This window comes from Lontra canadensis, unplaced genomic scaffold (genome assembly GCF_010015895.1).
Source record: "Lontra canadensis isolate GAN:19392208 unplaced genomic scaffold, GSC_riverotter_1.0 scaffold29, whole genome shotgun sequence".
NCBI classification, from domain to species: Eukaryota; Metazoa; Chordata; class Mammalia; order Carnivora; family Mustelidae; genus Lontra; species Lontra canadensis.
In genome coordinates this window covers 17,849,119-17,874,327 of record NW_022631023.1, presented here as the reverse complement: position 1 = coordinate 17,874,327, position 25,209 = coordinate 17,849,119, and the positions used below count along the sequence as shown (strand labels likewise).

The 25,209-nt window shown below is 41.0% G+C and overlaps 1 protein-coding gene across 7 annotated transcripts in view; it reads right to left on the bottom strand.

Annotated features, from left to right (window-relative positions):
* The window catches only part of APP (amyloid beta precursor protein), a 265,962-nt gene that overhangs the window by 156,636 nt on the left and 84,117 nt on the right, over positions 1-25,209 (bottom strand). The window lies entirely within an intron of this gene.

Genomic DNA, 25,209 nt, shown 5'->3' with positions numbered 1-25,209 from the left:
TTGGGCATTTCATCTGTTTATAGGCTCATAGAAGATTTTGCATTTTTCTACTTCTAAACAAAATCTATACATGTACTTATGTTTACATATGTCATACACACAGAGTTTAATTAAATTATGAATACCACTGCTTAGATTCTTGCTGTATTTTTAAAAAAATGTGTACATGCAAATTATTTCTAGCATCACTGCTACTGCAGATAGAAAGATATTACATAAAGTCCTATAAGAACATATACATTCTTATAAGGATAAAAGTTGGATAATGACAGAATGTAAGCTATGAGCTTAATTTTTATTTCTTTTGTTCACTACAGTAACCCTAGCTTTTAGCAAGATTCTGCACACAGGAGGGAACAGATGTCCTGATGAGTGAAGATGTTAAACGCTCTAAGAGAGGGGCGCCTGGGTGGCTCAGTTGGTTAAGCATCTGCCTTCCACTTGGGTCGTGATCTCAGGGTCCTATGATCGAGTCCCATGTTGGGTTCCCTGCTCCACGGGGAATCTGCTTTTCCCTCTTCCTCTGTCTCTTCACCCACTTGGGCTCTCTCTCTCTCAAATAAATAAGTAAAATCTCAAAAAAAAAAAAAAATGCTGCACTAGAGATGAAGATGTTGCTGGGCCTACAAAGTGAACACATCTGCTTAGATGCACCAGGAAAGAACTCAAAGCAAAAACCGTATCACAGATGAGTCTACAGGTATGAGGAGGGGTATGCTGTGTAGAAAATGAATGGAAGGGGCACCTGGGTGGCTCAGTGGGTTAAAGCCTCTGCCTTCGGCTCAGGTCATGATCCCAGGGTCCTGGGATCGAGCCCCGCATCAGGCTCTCTGCTCAGCGGGGAGCCTGCTTCCCCCTCTCTCTCTTCCTGCCTCTCTGCCTACTTGTGATCTCTGTCTGTCAAATAAATAAATAAAATCTTAAGGAAAAAAAGAAAAAAGAAAGAAAATGAGTGGAAGCTCCAAGATGTAAGGTCAGCATTTATCTTCTTTAACATCCCACTCCTGATCCCTGGGTCCAGTTCTGGCAAATATGACCATTCTGATAGACTGATGGATGAATGGCAAAAGGCAGTTCGAAATGAGGGCATGTCCTGTGTAAAACAGAAGAAAGAAGGGGCGATGCCTATCTGTAGAGGAGGCAAAAGTCCAACGTGGCTGGAACACCAGGTTAAGTGCAGAAGGGAGCGCAGAAGTGAATGAGGCGGGAGGAAATGCTGGACTCCTTACTGTAGGATCTAAAGTTCAGGATCCCACTTCAGAGGCAACATAAGACAAAAGATACTTGAAACAGGAATGACATGCTCAGGTTTGTCTCTGGGACAAACTCTCTAATCAAGTGTGCGTAGGGAGACCCTGAGGAGGGCACTGCCGTCCTTCAGGCAAGACAGGCAAGAACAGATTTAACCAACAACCCCAAATAAGCAGGGAATACAAGAGAACGGATGTTTTTTCTTTCACAGTAAGTTAACACCACATTTTCTGAAAAGGACCATAAAAAGCAAAGAAGACCTTGAGAGGGGGAAGAAAAAAAAAACTATTTTTTATTCCGGATATAGAAAAGAATTCTTGAAAACTTCGTGCCCATAAAGGCGTGTAAACTTGAGTCTGTTTCTAGCTCAAACATGCAAGAATGTCTCATGATATTTAAGGACTTAGTATTTAGATAAAAACCTAAGTGAAAAATTTGTTTCTAAATTTCAAAACAAAACAAAACAAAAAATAAAAAACCCAAAACCTGAGCGAATCATAAGGGATGAAGAGCCCTTCATCTTGTCATTCCCTAAATCTTTAAGACAATGTATGATGCCCACAGCATGGTACGAGGAGTCAGAGAAAATGCAAGAATTATGAGACATGATGCTCCCCAAAAGGCTGTGGGTGCGGCTTGTGGGAAAGGGACCCACGAGTCCTGGGAGCCTATGCCATGACGGTAGCCATGGCCTCATAGGCAATACTTCACCTCAGCTCCACAACAGCTGTGGGACATGGGACAGCTCTCTTACAGTATCAACCTCACTTCCCAGGGGAGAAATGCCTGCCAACAAACGTGTCTAAAGCCACCTGCCCTCAGCAGATAATAACCTTGCCATAGAGATGAACATTAAGATACACAGTTTAGGGAAAGAAATAATAATGCAAGTCACATCATATTCCCCCCGCCTTGACTTTGACACAGAATATATCAAACAAACCAAAACCACCCAACTAAATCCCACCTGAGATGGAGAATGGAAAATAACAGTAACTTTGTCCAAAGCCAACACAGCGTCCCCAGGTGGACTCTTCATGGTTTCTCAGGATGCGCCATCAGCTGCAGCTGTTAGCAAGAATACTTGATACCTCAGCGTCCGATTTTCAAGGGCCACACAAGAGGCCAGAAGTGATCAAAGGCCTGAAGAGGGGACCACTTTCATTTATGGGCTCTGGTCAGTCAAACCATATTGCCATACTTACAAATGTTCAAAATTCTTTTTTTCAAAAGTGTTTTTTTTTTTTAATTTTACAATTATTGGAAAGGTTATATGCCTGTTCCAAGGCTATTAAATCAGCTCATGAGACAATCAGGAGCAGGTGTCAGACACTCTCAACCTTGACCTGAGAGAGCTCTTGCAGCATAAACTGGCTAACAGCTGGCAAACGATGGTGTGTCTGGTTTTACTTGCCTGGAGGCCAAGTTGCTGAGGACTAGATTTTACTGCAAAGCCAAAGTTGCTGAAAGATATTTGCCTTGGTAAAATCTCATGTTCCTCAAAGGGACATGTATTGCATTAATTTGTAAAAAGATCTATTAGGTTTTTTGTTTGTTTTTTGTTTTTTTGCAGAAGGACACTTCACTTAGCATTGTAAAGACGCTCTTAGATTTCTAATAATATACATAGCCAAGAAATATAGGCCCCCTGAATGAGACTGCCTTTTTTTTTGAAAGGATAAATACTGGTTATTTAGTAAGCCCGCAGGACTACTGGCAAAATAGGAAACACATTGTACTCTAACATTAAAATAAAATTTGGCAGTGACTTTGTGGTTTTACAGTCCTGCTTCAATTACTTTCAAAATTGATGAAACATACCAGAATGTTACACGTCAGAAATTTTAAGCAATTAAACCCCAAAAATCTGTTAAAATTTTTTACCAACGAATTAAAGAGGAGTAGTAAAAATATATTGTATCCTTTCTCATAAACTAGTTCAGTTTAACATGGTTTATATGCTCTCCCCTTTTAATTCTAAAAGAATTATTCTTATGATACAGGGTATCATGATACAGGGCGCCTGGGTGGCTCAGTGGGTTAAGCCGCTGCCTTCTGCTCAGGTCATGATCTCAGGGACCTGGGATCAAGTCCCACATCGGGCCTTCTGCTCAGCAGGGAGCCTGCTTCCCCCTCTCTCTCTGCCTGCCTCTCTGCCTACTTGTGATCTCTCTCTCTGTCAAATAAATAAATAAAATCTTAAAAAAAAATCTACGATACAACAGAAGACATATGGAAACTCTCTGTACTCTCCACTCAGTGTTGCTGTGAATCTGAAATTGCTCTAAAAAATAGTTTTTAAATTAAGAACAAATAATTAATAACAGTATGTACCTGGAGTTTCCACATAAAACTATGTATGCTTTTATTTTTAAAACGAACCTTCTGGTTTCTTTGGTCTGATCCTGAAGATAAAACACATGCTCATATACAAAATTTTTAATAGAATTCAAGTGAAAGAGATCTAAATGAATTAAGTACCATAATGAGAAATCATGTTCTTGTTTATGCTGACCTCTGGGACATTCAGCACTGTACACACACACACACACACACACACACACACACACACAGACACACCCCAACTGACAGGGCATTTTCAAAGCTAATGAACAAGATCTGGGTTTGGCTAAAAAGTCCTGGCAAGATGAACAATGACGTCCAGTTCAATTGGGACTCTGCAGGCCTTAATCCAGTGGCTCTTTGGTGGTCTTTGAGAGGACTGTCTAGCTCAAATTACCTCATTCTACAGATGGGAGGCAAAGAACCCAGCTCAAGTGGCTGGCCCACAGAGCCAGCTGGCGGTGGACGCGGTCTAAAAATCTGGGTTTCTGGGTTCTCCATCCAAGAGTGGTAACTCAACTCACTGTCATTTAAACTCTGTTCGAAATAAGTGATTTGCCACATTCCCTCTGGCTGTTACCAAAGCAGATTCACTTTTAGACTATAAAATGCTGAAATGTTATCATGTGCAATGCGGTCTATTTGACAATAAAACTAGGTTTCAATTACCTAGCAAGCCATATAAAACAGCTGGGAATGCATCACACGGTGCAGAACAGGACGTGTGGTAAGCCGTGGCTTAGAGACCTGACGGGGTGCTTTTTGGATTTCAATACCACCCTCACAGTCTAGGCTATGCCCATCTTTCTGCGCTGCTGTCCTTAGCATGGCGGCTTTTGTCTTCATGTCCTGTGGTCGACAATGGTCACAGTTGCCTGCAGGAAACAGGCAGAACAGCCAAGGCATGGTGGTTTTCTGCTTGTTTTTTTTATTTTTTTGTTTTTGTCCTCATACAGTTTTGCTGTTTCACATGGGATGGACACCCTCCTTGTTTTCTACATCCTCTATGCCATAACTATGTCATCTGTCCACACTCAGCTGCAAGGGAATCTGTGCGAGTATTTTCAGCTGAGCACATTGTCACTGTGAACAACAACAACAAAAAATCTGGGAGTCTTTTACAAAGGAAGAAGTGGGAATAAATATTAAACAGGCAAGTAGCAGTTTCCCACATCATGGAATTAAAATACAGGAATGTAGTTTTCAATCTCTTTACACTGCCTTTTCAAAAGATAGATAATTCCAGGAAGAAGACAGAAGTGCATATGAAGCACAACAACTAAAACTACCAAGTCTCTAATTCAAGGCACAGGGAGAAATTCAGGGGGGTGGGGGGTGGGAGGCGTCCGGGTTGTCAGAGGAAAGAGCAAAATCATGCACAGCTGAGACTGCTCAATTGTTCAGAGTAAGAGTGGGATTGCACAGATTGATTAAAAGATTCCAGAACCATACATAAGAACTTCAAGGTAGAGAGATTCCAGAATTTAAAAAAAACGTTTCTATGAACTTGCAAAGACTAAAGTGGTGTTGGCCAGAGTCCTGCAGAACAAACAGTGGTCACGTCTGAGGTCTAGGGATTTCTGCCCAAGGGGTGTCCTTCCTTCCAGGTCCCTCAAGCTGTAAAGATGATTCAGGAAAGGGAGGATGCAAAGGGGGGTTGGGGTAAGAATGTTCCGGCAACATAACCACTGAGAAACAGTAAAGCCCGCTTCCCTCCTTGTGCTATACTCCACCATGAGGGATGAGACACGGCCCGGATCCGGCTCCTGACATAAGATGTCAACAGTTACAGCAATTCTGGACTCTGTGCCTGGCACTCACGTAGCTGCTTTGGGGACATCATCTCACACTGTGCTCGGTACCCTGCACTGAGGTGACTGCAGTGATCTCACTGCACAAGGGCAGAAGGTGAGCCTGACGAGTTATATATTCAGCCCAGGTCACACACGGAGTAAATGGTGGAACTGGGAAAACGGGGTGAGTTAACAGACGGATGTCCTGCGACAACGGTGCTCAGTTATTTACTCTTACTATTACTACTATTATTACTATTTCCCCCCAGTATCCATTTATCTTCTCATATTAATACCAATTACAGTCAATAAGAACAGAAACAACTACTCTTCACTGTTCACTGATCACCTATTATGCTCCTTCTGAAGGCAGTGAGGTTTTATTCTTAGCATTTTATCACCATTCAGTTATAGCTCTACAGTCCTACGTCTGAGCACTGCTTATGACGAAATGGATAGTGGTCACGGCCAATCCTGGTCAACACAGTGGGCTGGAGTCCCGTGAGCACGGAATGCGTGTGACCAATCCTTTCACCTTCTTTCTGTGCTGGGCTCCAGTCCTGGCTATGAGGGGGGGGGGGTCCTGGGATCCCCCCACAGTCAGTCCTTCATCCACTAACTCTTCATTGCATACTCTCTATTTTAATTAATGCTAAGATACAGGAGTGAACAAAACAGATGGAACTAAGTGAAATTCTAGAGGGAAAAGATAAAAAAAAATAAATAAAGTAGAATGGCAAATGGTAATAAACACCATGGAGATAAAGCAGAGAAAGAGATAGGGATGGGGAAGGGGAGGCATCATGCAGAGGAAGTAGAATTTTAAATAGAGTAGTCAGGGAAAGCCTCATGGAAAATATGGCATTTGAGTGAAGGCCTAAGGAAACGAGGGAACAAATCATCAAGATATCAGTGGGAAGAACATTCTAGAAAGAGGAAGGAACAAGTGCAAAGGTCCTGAGACAGGACAGCAAGACCAGCGTTGTCAGAGAGGAATGACGGGGGGTGGGGAGGGTGGTCAACGGGTGAGTGAGAGTGGGCTGTATGGGGCGTTAAGCATTGCCCACACTCCGGCCAAAACCCTGAGTAACACGGCGACTCTGGAGTGGTTTTCTAAGTGAGTTATTCTTGCCCTACAGGTCAAGATGGGAAGTAAAAAGGCCTGGCAGGGAGCTGTTGCAATAATTCGGTGGGAGATGACTGTGTCTTGGACCAGGGTGGTAGCAACAGAAATAGTTGCTACCAATGGTAGTTGCTAGAGCAGTAGTAAGGTTCTAGATGTAGTTTGAAGGTAGAATCTAAAGGATCAAGGAAGGACATTGGAGAAAGTCAGTCAAGGATCTAACTTGTGTCTATTCCAGGAACTAGAGGATACTTCGTACTGAAGATGATGGAAAACAGGTGGGACAAGACCTTTCCGTTGGTCCCTCATGGATGTGTAGACAGGTGAACACCCCAGGTTTATGTGCTTATTACCGCACACTACTACATGCATATCAAATGACAACTGTAGATAAATGATTCATCAGGCAATTTTTTATTTTACCATTTCAGATTCTTACTCCATGGATACTTTTTCTTGAATTTGTTCATCACGTACCATTATTTTCTAACTTTATCAAACAGACAGGAATTTTTCTGGGAGGCATTTGTGCTCAAGACATGGGAAGAATACTTACAACAGGGTAGCCAAAACATTTCTCAACAAACCTCCCCGTGTGATAAAACTGTGGTAAGTTTTATTTCAGAGTGGGGGAGTTACTGGGTTCTCCAAGAGGACAAAAGGATGAGTTATATATTGTTGAGAACTGATGGTTGGCTTCCACCAACATGCCATTATAACTATTACCACTTAGCAGTAAAAACAGACAGCCTTCTTCACCTCAGAGCTATTTGCCAGATGGCAGACTCGAAATGGATCACGTTAAGGTAAAGGTTAAAAAAAAAAAAAAAAAGTGAAAACCAGAAATTTCCCTTAAATTGTCTGACTTATTCAAATGAAGGGAGCACAACCTCATATATATAATATAAATGCTGGGGTGGATACAAGACAGAATATTTGTTTGACCAAGGCTCTGAATAGCACTGGTGTCAAATCATGAAAACTGTACAACAGATACACAGTTAAAAGACAGGAACACAGGAACGTTTCTTAGTACTTCTGCAGCTTTCAAAAAGCCTCACATAGGAATGAGTTAACAAGTCTGACACGGCTATGCAAGCGTGCTGAAACTGAATAATTAACTAAATGGAGGGTAGATGGTGGAAGTCGGGCTTTTCACTGCTGGGAATGAGAATTTACAGATAAGCAAGGGGAAGAAGTGGAATGATCCATGGGGTAATAGGAGATCCCGAGACGTCAAGATGAACTCACATCTGGCTTACTATACATACCGATGCCTGGCTTTAAGAGTATTTACAGACAGGTATAATACAAGGGCTCGTGTATAAGCTCTTGCTCGCTCTGTCAGCTGAGAGGGCCCAGGCGCTGAGGCCGTCAGGCAGCAATGAGGACACCGAGCTTCCGAGATTAGATGAGATCAGGCGTGTTTCGGGATGGTGCGGTGCTGGACTCACATCTTGGTTTCTAACACCATTCCCCAATAAAAGGAACCAGGGCTCCTTGGAGAAATGGCTGATCCTAGGATCGGTGCAGGATAGACACAAGAGGAGTCTGGAGCATCTTGCTCAGAACAAAAAAAAGAGGCTCTGTGAAATAAGAACAGGAGCCAAATAAAAAAGCTCCCGATGGCTGGCGCAGGAATAATACGAGCCATAAAATACATAAAGTGGTGGTACTGGATAATAACTAATAACTCAATGTATTCGTAAGTCCAAATCACTGAATAAATAAATAAATGGGTGGAAAGAGACAATCTGTGCAGAACCATTCCAAATAATCTACAAGGATCCTCCGCCCTCAGTGAGAAGCATGAATCTCTACTCCTTAAGTGCGGGCTATGTGTGGTGACTTCCTTCCTGAGAACAGCGCCCAGTGGGGGAACAGGGAGTAACTCTAGCTTGGAAGAACCTGATAAACACCACCCCAGCCATCATGGTTGATATCAACAGTGACATACTAAGTTGATAATATGTGCAGTTAATATAAGATCAAAAGGGTACTTTACTTCTACGGTCTTCTTCTCCAAAAACCCATAACCCCATTATAACGATGAGAAAATTCTAACACAGGAGCATCCAACAAAATACTTGACTGGTACTCCTGGAAACTGCCAAGGTCATTAACAACAGGGAAACTATGAGAAGCTGTCACAGCCAAGAGGAGGCTAAGGAGATCTGATAACCAAATGCAATGGGTTTCCTGAATGTGATCTTAAAACTTAAGAACATCTGAACAAAGCATGGAATTTATTAACAACAATGTCTCGCAATTGGTTCATTCATTGTAATAAATGTACCATATTAATGGGAGATGTTGATAACAAGGGAAACTGGCTGAGGAGGGATTTGGAACTCTGGGCTACCCTCTCAAGTTTTCTGTTTAAGTCTAAAACTTAAAGTTCTCTTAAAAACTTTTTGGAAGTCTTTATATAAAATTTCAGACCTATTTGCCTTAGCATCAACATTCTGGCCTTCAAAACTGTGTCTGCGAGATTACTATAGCTGTAAAGAAACCAGGGTTAGAAAGATCTTGCTGAACATGGGCTTTTCTTCAGTGGCATTTATAGTGACTGGATAGAACTTGGCTTTCGATTTTCCAGGCAAATCTCTCCCTGAATCATTTGTGTGATGTATAGTATTTACATTCTAATTCAGAATAATCACACATATCAATAAGAAAGGAAATGCTTTGCTTTCCAAGTTTAACCTTGTTTTAGAAATGTAAATATAACATCACAGAATTCAATTACCCTTTACAAAGGAGCAGTCTCAGGCTGGAAGACTAATTTCTGTGTAGCTCATGCCTGGACTCCAGGCTCCCCGCCTGACTGAACTATAATGCTCACTACACCACGGTAAAGTGTGTAGAACATTCCACAAATTCTGCATCATGGCTTCCTGTCCAACCGACCCTAGATTAGCTAAACTACGTGGATTTTTCCTGTTGCCTCTCTTTTACTGTATTACCCATATTCTTGACTTTATCGATACCGAGCCTTCTTTGTTACTTACATTTGTAATTATTTCAATATCAGTTAAAAGGTGGAATTATCAAAATAATGGTTGTTAAATCCTTTCAGATCAGGGGTGTGCAAACTTTGGTGCGCTGGGCTGTGATACAGACTCGTCCTTCCTCCCTCTCCGCCCAGCACCGGGACCCCAGCGCCCCTCAGCCCGGCACCTGATCTTGGCCGTGGGGGATGTGCCTGAAAAACAGACCTCCCCAGGGGGATTCTGATTCAGGCGTTTCATGGACCACATGAGAAATGGTGCGTACACCAGTGCTTCTCAAGCTGCAGCTCAGACACGGATCACCTGGGGATCTCGTTAAAATGCAGTTTCTGATTGGACAAGTCCAAGGGGGGGGACCTAGTCGGCCTGTGTAACAAGCTCCCAAGTGAGCCAATTCAGCTGTTCCTTCAGGCAGCAAGGGTCTACTTAAGATAATCTATTATAACTAATCTTATTAAGGTGTTGTGTTTTTTTTTTTTTTTAAAGTTACAGGTTATTATGAAATACTTTTTGGAGTGGTTTGTCTTTTCTTATAATTTTTTTTTTTAAGTAGGCTCCATGCCAACGAGAAGCTGGTACTCACAACCCGGAGACCAAGAGTTGCACACGCCACTGAGCCAACAGGCCCCCTGGCTTGCCTTTTCCTTTTTCTTTTCACTCTGTTAGAAGACACACAAGATAAAACTTACCAGTTTAGCCATTCCTTTCTTCTTCTTTTTTTTTTTTTAACTTTTGTGTTTGTTTTTTTTTTTTTTGAAGATTTTATTTATTTATTTGACAGACAGAGATCACAAATAGGCAGAGAGGCAGGCAGCGGGGTGGGGGCGGGGGAAGCAGGCTCCCTGCTGAGCAGAGATTCCCGATGTGAGGCTCGATCCCAGGACCCTGAGATCATGACCTGAGCCGAAGGCAGACGCTTAACCCACTGAGCCACCCAGGTGCCCCCAGTTTGGTCATTCTTAAGCATACAGTTCATTGGTGTTAAGTATGTTCACAGTGTTGTGTGCAACAAATCTCTTCTCATCTTGCAAAACTGACACTATACACATTGAACCTTTCCCCTTTTCCTCTGTCCCCAGCCGCCTAGCAACCAGCATTATACTGTCTTTAGGAATACGACAAATCTAGGTACTTCGTAGGACTGGAATCCTAAAGCGTTTGTCTTTTTGGTGACTGGCTTGGTTTGTCCTCTTAAAAACATGTAATCAAATCCTTTGTGCTTTCCTTTCATAAGCCTGGGTCGTGTCCCATAGATTTCCCATTCTGGCACAATTTTAAGAATGCAGTGCCTTCTCACACAGGCCTGAGAGCCAAGTCGCCCGTTTTGTCTTTCGTTTCTTTAATCACGGAAGATAAGAGAACAGGGTAGAAAGAATTCTGTATTTGAAGGCAGAACAGGAGAACACAACACAGCAAGCAACTCAGGAGGATTTAGTGATTTCCATGTATGAAAAGGTGAGGCTCGTGGTATTTCCTTGCCACAGAAGCTCAAGTAGGATGCGGGACAAGGAAAAACATTAAAACCTAAGACGATCTGGTTTAATTTTAAGAGATCGTCTCTGCTACCACTCAGGATTGCGGAATACCACTGTGCCCCCGGTCCCGCAGAGGCTACAGGACAAGCCGCGGTGCTACACAAACGAGTACAGAGTAGCACTGTCCAAGTATGACACACGCCATGTCGGCAGCTTTAAATTCCTCGCAGCCACATCAGGAAGGTCGATTTTAGTAAGAGACTTCATTTAACCCTGTACATCCTAAACCTTGTCATTTCAACGTGCAATCAATGTAAAAAACTTATTACTAAGACGGTCTACCTTCTCCCTCCCACTCCCCAGACCAACTCTTCAATAGCTGCTATCTATTTCCCACTTTCCACACATCAGTTTGGACTAGCCTCGTTTCAAATGCTCAACAGCCACATGGGGCTGGTGGCCCACCACGGGGCAGCCCTGGCTTAGGGTCAAATTTCAGAGATCTGGAATATCTTTCAATGGGTGATGAGTTCAATGTGGATGGGTTGAGGTTATGGGGTAAAATCTGAATCCAGAGATACAGGCTTCAACGGAGAAATAAATCTTACGTTTGAATACACTGGAGAGACCATATTCACAGGTCTATATGCTACCAGAATACCATACATTTTAGTCACAGAGGAATATCACTAGAATTCAATTTGTTACCATTCACCCTATTTACCAGAAAACAGCCCTTTTCCCCTCACATTTCTCTTTTCGCAGTTCTCATACTTTTCATTTTTATTTATAGGGTGTGTGATGAATTCAGAGGTGGAAATTCAAAGCAGATTTCCTTTAAACCCCAATCTGTTCATCTTTAGCCTCACTCAGTGCCAGATACTGAGGGGTGAACTGAAAAGCAGATAGTGTGGGGTGCCTGGGTGGCGCAGTTGGTTAAGCTTCTGCCTTTGGCTCAGGTCATGATCCTGGGGTCCTGGGACCGAGTCCCACATCTGGCTCCCTGCTCAGTGGGGAACCTGCTTCTCCCTCTGCCCATCCCCCCACCTGCACATGTGTGCACTCTAAGTGAATAGATAAAATCTTTAAAAAAATGAGAAGCAGATAGTGTGGGGGCAGCCTCCTAGATTCTTTATTTTGTCTCTTGAAAACACAAATATCCTCACTGGCTGCTTTCTCCTAATATTTTCTTTATACCTTATTAAAATATTCATAGCCTGATAGATTTTAAAGATGCAATTAATTAGGGTTATATATGGGGCTTTTAAAAAGCCACATAATTGCTAACAAAATACCAATCAGGCTGGTGCACCGGGAGGCCAGAGAACCACCAGTTATTACCCAAACCTTAAATTATACAGAGAGGTAAAAATACACAGCCTGTTTTTTCCACATACCATACTCGGAAACCCATGTGTGAGGTAGGCTATCATCAGGACAGGAAGAGGTATTTTCACCGGTAAATTTCTCAGCAGAGCTGGGGACTGTCACTTCCAAGCCCCTGACTATACTTCTTTCCAACCCATTACCATCCGGCCTTGCTGGAATAATCTTCCTCAGGTCTTCTCTCAAGGTTTATAGCAACAAGCACATTCATCTGCTCTCAAGTTCACTGTCCGTCTTCTCTACCACAGCACTTGGTTCTTAAATTTAGTCTTCTCTGGCTTTGCAACTATGGAGACAACATCTGTTCTTCCAAGCTCTGTCTTAAGCTACTTGTTCTTTCCCTTTCACTAATTCATCTTCTAATAATTCTGATTGTGAAATTAAGACACGGCCCTCTACCCCCTACTCCTACTTTCTCACTCAGATACAATTGGTCCTTGAACAACCTGGGTTTGAACTGAGTGGGTCCACTTATACAGTTTTTTTCCCAGCACGCTACTATAAATGTATTTTGACTTCCTTGTGATTGTAACAACATTTTCTTCTCTCTAGCTTACTTTACTGTAAGAACACAGTACGAATAACACACATAACATATGAAGTATGTGTTAACTGTTTGTTAACAGTAAGGCTTCCAGTCAAGAGTAGGTAACTAGTACTTAAGTTTTGGTACTTAAGTTATACGTGAATTTTTGACTATGCAGGGGCTCAGCACCTCTACCCCCACGTTGTTCAAGAGAGTCAACTGTGTATCACTCATGTCTAGGAATTCCATAACTTACTCTGCCTTTTCACTGACGACCTTTCAGTTGACATTTCCAGAACCTAGCTAGACACCTACTGAAGAGGGTATTGCTTTTAGCAAATGTACATCTGATCATCAAATTTTAGAACTGTACCCAAAGAACAATAAGCAATTCCTCTTTGGGTCAGATGAATCTAGAGAAGGGAATAGAAACAACAGTCAACACTTTGGGAGAACCAAACACAGTGGGACTGTTAAACAAATTTTTCTTGGTTATAAAAACCAGGTCCCCTTTCTCACTGAAATATGCCTCTACTTTTTCATCAATATTTGCCACTACTGGGGTGCCTGGGTGGCTTAGTTCGTTGGGCTTTTGCCTTAGCTCAGGTCCTGATCCCAGGATCCTGGGATTGAGCCCCACATGGGGCTCCATGCTCAGCGGGAAACCTGCTTCTCCCTCTCCCACTCCCCCTGCTTGTGTTCCCTCTCTTGCTGTGTCTCTCTCTGTCAAATAAATACATAAATAAAAATCTTTAAAAAAAGAGATATTTGGCCCTACTTCATGTCCCAAGCCACACGGGTTATACCCCTACTGCACTCAAACTATCCACATTCCTGAAGCTGGACCTCAGATCATGTCAGACATAGAAATGTTCTGGAATTCTCAACTCCAGTAAACGATCTGGTGAGCAGAAACCTTCTAGCTCGCCCCACTCCTTTCCACCTGCTACAAGGACTCATGACCCTGTGTCCCTGGACTCTTCATCACTAGCTAAGGTCCATGGAGGAGGTTTCACTGCCTTCCTTCCGTTTCTCTGCCAGTTTGGCTTGGGACATGTAGTGCATACGCTCATATAACCAGCTAGCTACCTCCCTGTGTGCTCATGATGCCCAAACTAGATAGTTCTCCAACTAGCTGGTCCAGCTTCTCTCTCATACACGTGAGATTCCCCAATACCCATCTGCCACACGGTACTCCCTGAGAACTTAGTAAGTGTCCCTTCTGGATTCTCTTGTGACAGCCTAGACTTGAGATGTCTGGCTTCAGCCGACAATGGAGTTGTCTCCTAAGGATTAGAGGAATAAATATTTATTTATATCTCAGGGGTTTTCCAACTCAAAACTTCTCAGGAAGAGAAAAACATACATCCTAAAAGATGCAAAGCTACTTAGGGCAAAAGGAATGAGATAAAGAGAAAATTCAACAGGAAAAATAAAAACATGTTACAGCGTTTAACAAGAGCTAGCTACACTACAGTATTTGGAATTAGCACATCTTCTACCAGTATCAGAACATTGCCAAGTCCTCAAAGTTTGTTAAAACATAGAAAAAAGGATTAGAGTTCTGTCACTGTACCTGCAACATTCTGTAGGGAAGAAGGATACAATATCTAATAGAATAAATATAATAAGGATATATGATTCATCAAGCTCTTCAATAAAAATATGTTTTAGAGGTTCACCCAGTTTCACGGAGATGTGTTTCAAAAATCGTGATTTTTTTTTTTCCAGTGGGGATGCTAAATTAGAATTCTCCCTGTCTTATCACTCCTCTATGGACTTAGAAATTGTCACTCAGATTTGTAAACAAGGCCTAGTTTCATTATTGTAAATGAATCTGCCGGGGCTTACCAGTCCTGAGAGAACTAAAATAATTGAATTTCTGGACTTCTAAGGAAGAGGGTTTGAGGTAGGAAATTAACACATTAAGGCTTCCAAGGGGTGTATCACACACTATTTAGTAGAAAACTCCCCCTGGAAAATTCAGATCCCATGTCTCCGATCCAGTATCTCATGGCTTCTACGACTGGCCCAACGAAGTCATCTGTCTACACCTGCTAATACTCACAATCTACACCTGCTAATACTCACAAGTGAAAGCTAAGAAGTTACTGTGACTCTCTGCAATAATGGAACTTAAAGACCACATTATAACAAATAACGGACCTGATTTTTTAAAAAGGCGATACTGTAATCTGTTTAAAAATAACTCAAAAACCCCTAGAAAAATCTAAGGTCAGTTAAAGGATATGCAAAATTTGAGACTACTGATCAGAGCCTTCCTCAATAGCGTATTATTTCTGTATTGACAAAACTCCTTGTGCCGCGTGAGAGAATGAGAACAAGGCTATTCTTAAACCTAGTCATTTTCTTTTATCACTACAACTTCAATCACGGATGTAAATGAAAATTTCTGCTCACTTTGCTCCTTTTCTGCTTGAATGAATTTTGTAATGAAAACGTCTGTTCTCTTCCGACAGAGCATAAGTGTCATTCAAACTTTACACACCAGGCAGAGAGCAAACGCATTTTTTCGATGCCAAATCATTTAACTGTGCGTCCCCACAAGCTGCAGCACACTGATGGATGCTGTAGTTTAAAAATTCTTTCAAGCAAAAGCAAAAGCATCAGAGGTAGGTGCAGTCAGGCTTCAAACATTCTCAGACTCGTTCTTCCCGACTCAACACCGCCACCCCACCCCGGCTCCCTTCCAGGCCCTTGTCGACCAGAAAGCATGGAACTATGCCAAAGCCCATTCCATGACCCAAACAGTCTTCCAGGTCAATAATCCAAAGTCACATGAAACCTCCGTCTTTAGTGGACCTCTCCAGGGAGCAAATATTTTAGAGAGCAAGCATTCCAGGCACGCAGAAGCTCAGCCTTTAAATCAAACTAAATGTTAACTAGTTTTTCAAAGGAAGGCCCTGTTCTATGTAGAAGACACATTAAAGTGTTGAGGAAGGCAGATCCCTCATCAAGCTTTCACATTTATAAATGAGGAATCTGTGTATGATTCGGGCTTCCCATTCCAGGAGGTAATCCTAGGATATGTCTCATTCCAAATAATATAGCTTCTGTCTTTCATTTAAGACTATAAAGATGACGAAAATATACATTAGAGAGAAAATCATACTTAGGGTCTCAGTTGTTTTAACCTAGAAATGTTGTGGTTTTAGAAAAAAGCTGAGGGCAGACTTCTGGTTTTCGGTAAAAATACTGGTTAGCAGAATCTTCTAAAAGTATAAATGATTTGCCATTTTCTGGGCAAATGCAGACTTTCTAGTAATGCACAAGGCTAACAGGACACAGGATCTCCATTACCTGAGTTTAAAATGATCCATTTCATGATTTAATGCACTGTTTATTCAAGGTCACCCTGCAAAGAAGGCATGTCTGCCTTTCTCCCGGTCAAAAGAAGCAAAAGGTCAGTTCCCTGTCTTGGCCTGACACCCCTCCTACTCATGCCATTCATTACAATGTAATTCCAGATGTTTCATATTTGGTTGATGTTCACACTGTCTGGATAGCTGGCTATTTACACAAGATATTTTTAAGACTATCTATCAGAGGCTACCTTTTTGGAAAAACAGAGCTAATGGCATGAAGAGCCAACTATCACAAGGAAGTAAGTATAGAAGACATCTTTGATAACAGTTCTCATGTACTAATGAACATGCATTAACTACAACAAAAAATAACATTTTTACTCTTTTAGACACCCGTCTAATTGATATTCCTATATTAGGACAGTTTTCCATGTTTTGCTTTCAGAAGCAATTAATTCTCTTCTTTCCAGTTACACTTTTAGCACAAATGTAAGATATCCTCGCAGTGGAAGATGCTAATATCTGTGTGTGTGTGTGTGTGTGTGTGTATGTGTATACACAGAGAGAGGGAGAGAGAGAGAACAAGAAACATAAAAAATATAATTAAGAAACAAACTGAGGGTTTTGGAGGGGTAGGGTGGGGGGATGGGTGAGCCTGGTGGTGGGTATTAGGAAGGGCACGTACTGCATGGAGTACTGGGTGTGGTGCATAAACAATGAATTCTGAAACACCAAAAAAAAAAAATTAAAAAAAATATATAATTAAGACAGGATTTTGCTTACACATCTTTCTTCATTTTTTTTTTTTGAGGTTCAGCCTGTCATCCATTTCTTTACTTCAGTAATTATATCCTCATTTCTTTAAAAAAAAAATGTGAGAACTGAATACATAAACAGTCCCTAAGGATTTAAGCTTGATTCTTTGTATTCCTACTACTAGCTGTCACTGACTGGCAGAAAAAAGCAAAACAACCAAGCAACCCTTGGTTCTGGTATACTGATAGTCACAGCCACATACAGGGTGTATTTCTGCATCAATTAGAGTTTCTACATTAAGCCCATTTGAATCCAATTAATTCTTCTGCATGAAATCTAGGGTCCAGGAGACTTTTTATAGAACCTGAAAACAATCCAATCCTTTGCCTAAAACAGATCTATACCCCAAAGGGTACAATAATAAATCAACAGAGAAAAATGGAATCGTCATAGTCCATGCTTGTATGCTCTTTGTTTAAACTGAAAAGCCAAGATTTATCATTTATTGATTATTGATAAGGAAACTCATATACACCACAGATGAAATGTCCATGTGAGCTAAGAGCCAATACAAGGGACAAGGCTAATTATCAATACTCTGGGAGTCACATGGAGTCTGATGACCAGTAAATACTCAGGAGGCCTGGCCTGGATTATTAGCTCAAGAATCATCAAGCCAGCCCTTCAGAAGCCACTATACTCATAGGGTTCCTTACCAAGTTATGGGTATTGCAAGAGAATAAACAACCCAGAAGGACCCCTATATGCCAGCCAATATGGAGGATTTTTCAGGTGGGCTCCAGAAAAATAAGCCAGAGAAGGAGAATGAGAGGGGAGAGGAAAACAGAAGCTGCAACATCATAATGGTGTGGGAAGAAAGCAATGACCAACAGGGTTAGTTAGATACCACTGTGAGGTTAAAGAGGACAGAGAAATGTCTGGTGGATTTAATAAGAAAGGCAGCAGAGAGCTCATTCCATGGAATTGAAGGGAGGGATGCCTGATAACAGCTGGCCGTGGAGGGAGAGGGAGATTAGGAAGACAAAGCAGGGATGGCTGACTACCATGTCAAGTCAAGAAGCACAGCTGTGAGTGGGTAGAGCAACAGTGGAAGTTAAAGATGTGGGTGGCTCAGTTGTTTAAGCGGCCGACTCTTGGTTTCAGTTCAGGGCATGATCGCAGGGTCTTAGGATCAAGCCCCACATGGAGCCGCATGCTCAGTGTGGAGTCTGCTTGAGATTCCCTCTCTCCCTCCTCTTGTCCCTCCCCCCACCCACTCTCTCCCATTCTCTAAGATAAATAAATAAAATCTTAAAAAAAAAAAAAAGATGTGGGGTCAAGTAACTAATGTGAGGGCCCAGGGTTCTCCGATGAATAGGGAAATATGAGGAGGCAAACGATCAATGACATACAAAATGAATGAAAGGTCTATTATCAAAGATACTTATAAAGTCAAAGTTTGTAGACAACACAGTTGAAAAAAAAATCTACTGAAGAACACATGTGCACTGGTTCCCATGAATTTAGACTCAATTGAGAATTCTAAGGACTTAAAATGAGAGGTGGAAAAAGAGAAATAAACTCAAGTTATTTACTTATTTAAAAAATTTTTTTAATGATTTTATTTATTTATTTGAGAGAGAGAGAGCATGAGAGGAGAGAGGTCAGTGGGAGAAGCAGACTCCCTGCTGAGCAGGGAGTCTGATGTGGGACTCGATCCCAGGACTCCAGGATCATGACCTGAGCCGAAGGCAGTTGCTTAACCAACTGAACCACCCAAGTGCCCCAGCTCAAGTTATTTAAATGGCACAGCTTCTTGGCACACTGAACATGAGTCCCTAGTGTATTAAATAACACTTAGCGAATACAGACTATCATAGCCCCTGACTGATGGTTCTAAGTTCTCAGGAAAACGAGAAAAGGGACCCAGATGACCCACCCACAGCAATCTAGCAACTCAGAGCTGATGAAGACATGACACAGTAAAGAAGGGGGATCTTCAGTGACAGCCAAACATTTACGGTACAGACACACACACACACGGGCGTATACCATATTCTCAGCAAACTAGTTAATACTGAATGGTATGGTGTAGGGGAACGTCAGCTAGGAGACACATTCTTGAAAATGCACGTACCTAATCAATAAACCAATAGGACGACCCCAAACTTAAATGTCACATAAAGATTTAAACCTCTCGAGGGAGAGTACTTACATCTACCCATCAAGCACCTACTAAACACCACATGCATCTCTTCATTTACTAACCGCATTTAAACAGGACAGTCATTAATGGCTAGCATTCAAAACTAGGATCCTCACTCTTATCGTACAACATGAGAATCTGAAAGAAGTTTCTAAACTCCATCACCATTATAAATGATATTTAAGAAGTGGGTTTCTGGTAAAACAATCCTTTATCTCTGGAGTTAAAAGCCACGGATAATGAAACTATCTTGAACTAATCTAAATGGTATGCTTTCTCTCTCAACACAGATGCCTCTGCCATACATTGGCTTTAAACCAGACTCGTGGTGAACAGGTGAGACCCCATCTCCTAAAGATAAGCATTTAATGTACTTTTATCTGGATCCCCCCCAAAAACTTGGTTTCTTCCTAATCAGAGATTCCTATGTTGGCTTTTTGGTTGTTTAATAAAACCTGCCTTTCCTCTGTCGATCAATACTGGGTAAAATATAGTAACAGACATTTACTGTAACCTCAAGAGATTCTTTGAGGCATGTGAAACTGATACTTTATGCCTTTTCCTCACTTAGTGTTTGGGCTACTCCTTCTTTTACTTTTCCTTCCTTTTCACATTAGTCACACTAAACCCTCCATTCATTCATTCTATATGCATCTACTAAGTACCTTCTCTGTGCCATGACACTCTGAAAGCCCTGGGGGTATTTCAGTGAATGAAGTAGAAGTCCCAACTGCTGCAGGGTTTACATTTCAGGCAAAATAAATAAACAAATAAATAAAAATAAAAATAAATTAAAAAAGAAAATAAAATAAAAACCCCCAAACAAAAAAAACCCTACAATTTTTGGTGAATTTATGGTCACTAAGGGAAAACATTCTTAGACTTTGGCTCCACATGCCTTTTATCCCCGGTAAAGCTCTACAATTATTCTTTGCCTCATCAGGCCATCAAATCCACTAGCTGCAATACTTTCTCTCAACCTGTTACCCTCCTATGGGTAAAATCTGAAAGACAATGAGGAGCTAGACTGCCAGGTTACTACAGTTTATGGAAATATTGCTCCATAGTAGAAAATTTTTTTTTCCTACTCCAACTGTATCATTTTTTTAAAAAGATTTTATTTATTTATTTGACAGACAGAGATCACAAGTAGGCAGAGAGGCAGGCAGAGAGAGAGGGGGAAGCAGGCTCCCTGCTGAGCAGAGAGCCTGATGCAGGGCTCGATCCCAGAACCCTGGGATCATGACCGGAGCCGAAGGCAGAGGCTTTAACCCACGGAGCCACCCAGGCGCCCCCAACTGTATCACTTTTTAAAGGAACCGATAGAATAAAAGGATTTATCCTGATGCACAGAATGTATACTGTAACAAGCACTAAGAAAATGGGTATAGCTCACGGGTGATTTTAGCACGTCAACGATAGGCGCAAGATAAATAAAAAACCACACTGAATATGAGCTATGTTTCTGGACACCACATAAAATAGTCAAAGTTCATGTCCTCCCAAATAAAAGAAGGTGATTTCTGTACTATTCCAAACTTAAATAATCAACCATCTTAGTTCTGTTCTAATTTTCCAACATTATGCACCAATATTACCAACACAACTACTGTCCTTGGGACCTTCCCGAACATGTTTGCTAATACATGTCTCTTCTTCGTCTCTATGCATGCCTTAGGTTGCATATGATGCCTCTCTCTGAAGAACCTTCTATCATATGCTCCAGCTCACACTACCACCATCTCCCTAACTCCTGTTTTTACATCTATCCCTCATCCTAATTACACAGAAAGTGCATGCTATCTGGTCGTCAAGTGGCTGGTTAATTAGGACTGGAAATTTAAAGAGATTTGTGGTAAGGGGAAACTTCCAGGGAAGACGAGGTTCATTTTGATCATGCTGAGTTTGGTCCCTCAACATGATCAAACACCTGTCACTAAATCAGAGAAGATCAGTGTGTTTCCAGAGTGAAAAGATCACAAATACAAACCTCTACAACATCTAACGTCATGACATTTCTGCAAAACGGGTAGAAAGGTAATTTTATTTACGTAGTTATAAATTATACCCAAGGAAAAGCAAACATCTCGTGAAGTCAACATATACCATACAAGAAGCTCAGCTATTAAATCAGAGTTTAGCTTTATCGACCTCAAAGTTAAGACAGCCAATAACAACACACCCCTCTAACAGTAATAAGACTTGCAACCTTTAATTTTAAAATAAATTTTCTACATTAGAAAAACTGCCTGGGAGCCTTAAACTCGCCTTCTTCCTGCCACAGAACTACTTGATAAATTTCTCCATGGCAGGAAGAGGTAATAAAAACCACTGACTGTCATCTCATTTAGGGTTCACTTCTGCTACCTACTCTTACCCTCTCCCCACGGCAAAATTCTGCTCTGAAACAGCTGTTTTTCTTGATTTTTTCCACTGTAGGTCTGTCTTCTCACTGTGACAGTGAAATTTTACACCTGAGCCCACCTCCTGGGCAATGATGATATATTTTTTTTTTCTTTTTATGTTACAACTTTGTTACTTTTTACCTTTTGGGTTTTCTTTTTCTGAAGTTAGCATTTGCCTCCATTTTAAAATTTGCTTTATTTTCTGTGTGTGCTTCAGGTTTGCACCTCTTCCAAAGTCTCCAACAGTATTCTGCAACCACTCTAAGCACAGGCAAGCCGGTCAGGTAATGCATTGGTGCCATTTTTTGCTGGAGACCTCCCCCATCCCCACCCGCACCCGAGGACCCTCCTATTCTCCTCCAATCTGGGCTGGCTGCTCTCCTACTGCCAAGCAGCTGTGCCATGGGACATCCCTTCACCACCAGGTTTCAAAGCTAAAGCCTGAGACTCACAGGAGTAAAGACGGGGGTTGGGATGGAAGGAACAAGAGGAAATTAAGACTCCTAGGAGAGATCTACAGCATGAATTCAAACGGATGTGATGTCAAACGGATGTCAACGGATGTGAAAAAGAGAGAATGTTTTATGAAGCCATTCAGATTAAGACAGCTTATTCCTAGACTCTACACTAAAACAAATACTGAGAGCTTTCTGGGTCAAGCACTAAAATTTAAATATTTCATAAGATCTTTTGATACTGAAACTGAAGTACATCTTAAGTCAGGCTTTAGGTTCACCGTCATCTTTATGTCACTTCTTACATTCAGGATGCTGTGTGTGTGTGTGTGTGTGTGTGTAACTGTTAAAAAAGAGCAAACCAGGGGCGCCTGGGTGGCTCAGTGGGCTGAGCCTCTGCCTTTGGCTCAGGTCATGATCTCAGGGTTTTGGGATCTAGCCTCTGCTCAGCAGGGAGCCTGCTTCCTCCTCTCTCTCTCTGCCTGCCTCTCTGCCTACTTGTGATCTCTGTCTGTCAAATAAATAAATAAGAATCTTAAAAAAGCAAACTTTTTCCCTCAATACTTTTCAGTCAACCCTTTCATTGATTAAAACACCAAATTACTTTTTAAAAAATGTACTAAAATACTTAAGAGAAATCATTTTCCTCAATTTTACTTCAGTTTTCTTGACATAATTAACTCTTCCCTTCACAATGAATAAACAGTTATACTTTAATGGGTAGTATTTAGAGATATTACAAAAATAAGCTGTACCTAATGCACAGTATTAAAACTGAAAAACCTGGAAGTTCATAAAAAAGCACTTTTCAGTTCTTTTGCCTAGGGAAGAAATACAACAGAAATTTCCTATCAGTGGGCTGCCTGGGTGGCTCAGTTGACTGAACAAGGACTCCTGATTTCCATTCAGGTCATGATCTCAGGGTTCTGGGTTCAAGTCTTGCTTTTGGCTCAGCAGGGAGTCTGCTTGGGGATTCTCTCTTCCTCTCCCTCTGCCCCTTCCCCCACCCCCACTCTTGTGCTCACTCTCTCTCTAAAATGAATAAGTAAGTCTTTAAAAAATTTTTTTCCCATTATTTGTGATGGTATTAAGACTATGTCTAATATGGTTTACATCACTTTTTAATTATAATTCACTAATTAAAATATAATGAAAACTGGGGTTTCGTGGTGAGGGTCTAAGTTAATTCAGTGAGTTCCATTTTTTATGCTGGGTTTAAGCCACTTTCCTGTCCCAAGAACCATCCACACCATTCTAAATTTTCCCTTACATTTTATATTTGTCTTCTTTTATAGTTATTCACATGGTACAGAACATGGAGCCTTAAGTCCCCCCAAATTTTGCACGTTTTGTTGTACAGGAATCGCACTTTTTACTATAGCATTTTGGAAAGTTATTTACAAGCTAGAACAGTAAGCAAAATCAAGGCACGATGGTCCCAAGTGTGTTATTTATCTTGGGAAATACAATGATGAGAATTGAGCTCTAAAGATAAAATGGAAAGTCAGTGTCCTTTCTCTGCTAGAGAAAGTGACACTGCGGGAAGTGACCCAAGCCACACCACCTGAGAAAGGTGTTCATAAGTTACCAGAGTGAAAAGAGAACTTTTGGATAAAAGTCAATTTCCTTCTCAATTCCTCACCATAATTACCGGTAATCATTTACAGCAGGAAGACAGAAAATTCCAGGACAAAAGGCCCAGCTTGAGGTTAGCTGGAAACATTATGGTTCTTCTCACTAAATTCATGTTAAAACTACAAACTCGTGATTTCCAACACTGAATTACACAGATGTAACTGTGTTACAGTGTCTGGTTAACACAGAAAAGTAAATATTTCAGACCCTCAGATCTGGTAGGACAGTAGCAATTCCAAATAGAGGTAGAAACTAAAAAAAACTCAAAATAACATATCCACTGTATTCAGCTGATGTATTATTAAGTCAAAAGAACTTTTGTCTTTTTAAAATAAAGTAGGGGACAATGTGAGTTTGTGAAATTTAAACTACATGTAACTTTTTTACTTCTTGGAAGCTAGCGTCCATCAGTCTCCCTATATGAAAAACAATTAGGGCGCCTGGGTGGCTCGGTTGGTTAAGCGACTGCTTTTGACTCAGGTCATGAACCCGGAGTCCCAGGATCTAGTCCCGCATCGGGCTCCCAGCTCCATGGGGAGTCTGCTTCTCCCTCCGACCTTCTCCCCTCTCATGCTCTCTCTCACTCTTTCTCTCAAATAAATAAATAAATAAAATCTTCGAAAATTTTTTAAAATTTTAAAATAAAATCTTTTAAAATCTTTAAAAAGTCGATTAAAAAGCAGTATCGAAAAGAAATTAAACGCAGAATATGCTTTGCATGAGGTTAGCTGTTCACTATTGAAGATGACAGTAAATATAGGGGTCATTCTCACTCATATGGATAAACCATAATAATCTCAATGTTTTAATTTTCATATTCCAGTACCCCTTAGAGAGAGTCATAATGCACACAGACAACTAGCAGTCCAACTCAAACAGCGCTGGTATTTACCGAGAAATGGCAAAACATGAATAACCAGTATAGCAGGATGTGCCTGAGTAACTATTCAACCTTCTTATGACTGAATTATTAGCTTAAAAAAATAATAATAACCTACTCTCAAAAATTCCAACCTTAGTTGCCAAAAACCATATATCACGGGTTTACATAAAATGGGTATATATTCAATAACAGCCTGAAAATAATTGCTTAGATGTAAATTTAAATTAAAAATATCGTAATAGCATCCATTAAAAAAAATGAATGAAATCAATGAATGGAAACAGCAATGCTTTTTAAAAACCACTACCTTTAATCATGATCAATTACTATTCTTCCCAAAGCAGTGAACCGTGCTCTATACATACTCTGTACGGTCCTACCTTCAGGATTTGTACTCATCCTTTGTCTAAATCCCAAAATTAAGATATCCTCCACGCCTGTCCCAGTCCTTGAAATTTTGGCTCAAATGCTACTTCCTGCTAAGTCTTCTTTAAATTTCTCAGCTGAAATTCCCCAAACCCTTTCCTAAACTACAACCAGTAAAAGAGGAGGGACCACATTTTAACTATCTTCTTGGCCACACATGTAAATAGTGGATACTTACACAATGAATATATTAATTATACTTTTTACTA